At 40.9% G+C, this 2,582-nt stretch overlaps 1 long non-coding RNA gene across 1 annotated transcript; it reads left to right on the top strand.

The window, feature by feature from the left end:
- Positions 1–1,327: 1,327 nt before the first annotated feature.
- LOC311033664 lies at positions 1,328–2,582 on the top strand. Its single transcript, XR_014599522.1, has 3 exons — positions 1,328–1,403; positions 1,795–1,880; positions 2,449–2,582. It is a non-coding gene; the product is annotated as an uncharacterized lncRNA (long non-coding RNA).

Genomic DNA, 2,582 nt, shown 5'->3' with positions numbered 1-2,582 from the left:
AAAACTGTCTGCCAGGCCTGGAAAATGTTTGGAATTCATCAAATGTTTTGGAAGATGTTTGGATATACATAGTTTTTGGCTATTGATTTTGTTCATAAAAAACATGTCTGACATTTCATGAAATATGTAACATGGTAAAATGCAGTGCTGCGTGAGAGCTGCCTATTATACAGAACATCACGTAACAAAAATAATACATCTACAAGCTAAGAACAAACGTTAGCCTTTGCTCGAGGTCTGTCTTGGGGCATTGATGGAGTAAGAGCCTCATTATTGCCACCATACGATTGATATAGGCCTGGAAATAGGGTGAAAAAGTTATGGAAAAGTTTTGAAAATGACCAGGTAAAAATGTGTGGGAACCCTGACCAGTGCTTTAAAATATTACTGTCTATCCCTGTGTTTCCCCTCCCTTTTTTTTACTTCCACTTAGATGGTTGAAAAAAATCTGAAGGACAGACCTGGCGGAAAGAGGATCCTTACCGAGTATGCTCGGACAAAAAGCCTAACGGATACCAGAAGACGCGACATGGTGAAGATATTGGTTGCACACATGGCAAGTGAACATGGGTATGTTGTCATCTAAAAATTATGCACCCAATACACAATTTTGGTTGTACTTGGTGCAGGCCAAAATCCTCCTTTTTGCAGAAGGCAGCGGCACAGCAATACTTTTGTTTGGATCTCATACGTGTGTGTGTGTGTGTGTGTGTGTGTGTACTGTAGGACGAGTCCTTCAAGGCGTGTTAAAGAGGACTATGCACAGGGCATCACTGCCTTATTCCCATACCTGGCCGATCCCCAGGGAAATTTGGGCTATGTAAGTACATAAAACACCAGTCTAACGCACATTTACACATGCTCATTAAAACCAAATGACACTTTCCCCCCCCTCTTTTCTTCTTGTGTTTTAGGAACAGTATTACAGTCCAGTCGATGGGAGTGGGTTTCTGGCATGGCGAGTGAAATCACTTCAAAAAGAAGCATCAGAGGTACAAAAAAAGAGCTGAAATGTTCAGCCACTGACGGGTGTGTGATTTTTATTGTAGCTAGAATTTAAGGCTGAAGTCACATGTTCACACACACACACACACACACACACACACACACACACACACACACACACACACACACACACACACACACACACACACACACACACACACACACACAGGAAGAACCAGTGCAACATGTCATGTTTCCCCCAGTCCACTGTCTAGCAACTGTGAAGATGGATCCTTATAGTAAATGCATATCACTGGAAAGTATTGCAGCAGTATATGTGGTTTCTACACTGTTACAGGTGGTCCAAATGCTGGCGACAGAGCTCCCGTCTGTGAGGAAAACCAGCTAACCACAGAAACCCAGTGTCGTGAGGCCATTGTATATGTGGCTGTATGTATGTATGTATGTATGTGGCTCTTCAACTGCCTTGCATTAACCCACTAAGACCTGAGGAAGCGTCTGTGTCACTTTTTCATTTGAGCTAAAAAGCATTATTTTACACTTTGACTATTCAAAAATAGCAGATATATATCCCCTCCCCTCCTCTCCTCTCCCCTTCTCTCCTTCTCTCCATATCTACAAGCTCACTGTGAGTTTAATGTTTGGAAAATAGCAGATCTACAAGCTCACTGTAAACTTGTTGCCTTATTTTAAATAGCCGATCGACAAGCTCACTTGTCAGCTTGTAGATAACTTGTGAGCTTGTAGATCTGCTATTGTCACTATATTTATATAGTGACAAATATATATTTGTGTCTAAAATACAGTATTTTTGCTTGACATTTTCAGCTGTGGCGTGGCTGTACACCGGATCTGATATCTTGGCCAACACAGCTGTGGACTGAGGGGACCGTCCCAGACTGCACTACTGCAAGGTTTGTTTAACATAACATGACACATGTGCAAATCAAAACCTTTTAGATCTAACTATCTAATGTTAGCATATGGACATTTTCTTGTGGTCAGTCCATTGTCCGTTTTTAAGGAGGCATTGCCAATATATATACTCTGTAGCTTAACTCTTTGACTGCCATATGAACAGTGTAATAGTGTGCCACTGCTGCCAGCAAAAACAGTGATTTTTACTGTATCAGTTTGCATAGAAAAATACTGTACTTGTACTTGTATCCACTACAGCTCAGAGGCAAATATTGTACTTTTAATCCACTACAATTGTTAGAAAACTTTAGTTACTTTGTAGATTTTGGTTATTGTTTAAAAAAACATAGGGTACATTAACCACTTCAGCCCCATTTAAACTTTGGCTATTTGAAAATGGCAGATCTACAAGCTCACAATGCAACATGTTGTGAGCTTGTAGGCTTACAAGCTCACTTGTCAGCTTGTTGGACACTTGTCAGCTTGTAGATCTGCTATTGTCTATTGATATGCATGTACTTTCATAGCTTTGTGTCTAAAATATTGTATTTCTTTTTTTTACAGCTCCTGCTGCGGACCCAGGTGACAGACACACCATCCCAGGCCTACTGCAAGGTGTGTAACTATCTAATGTTGGCTTATTGACATTGTCTTGGGGTCAAATACTAGGTTGTGGGGGTCTGTGGTTTAATGCATAG

The sequence above is a fragment of the Gymnoscopelus microlampas genome (assembly GCF_963454915.1).
Source record: "Gymnoscopelus microlampas genome assembly, chromosome: 18".
Taxonomy (NCBI): domain Eukaryota; kingdom Metazoa; phylum Chordata; class Actinopteri; order Myctophiformes; family Myctophidae; genus Gymnoscopelus; species Gymnoscopelus microlampas.
The sequence above is the reverse complement of the archived record's forward strand: the minus strand, read 5'-3'. Positions and strand labels throughout refer to the sequence as shown.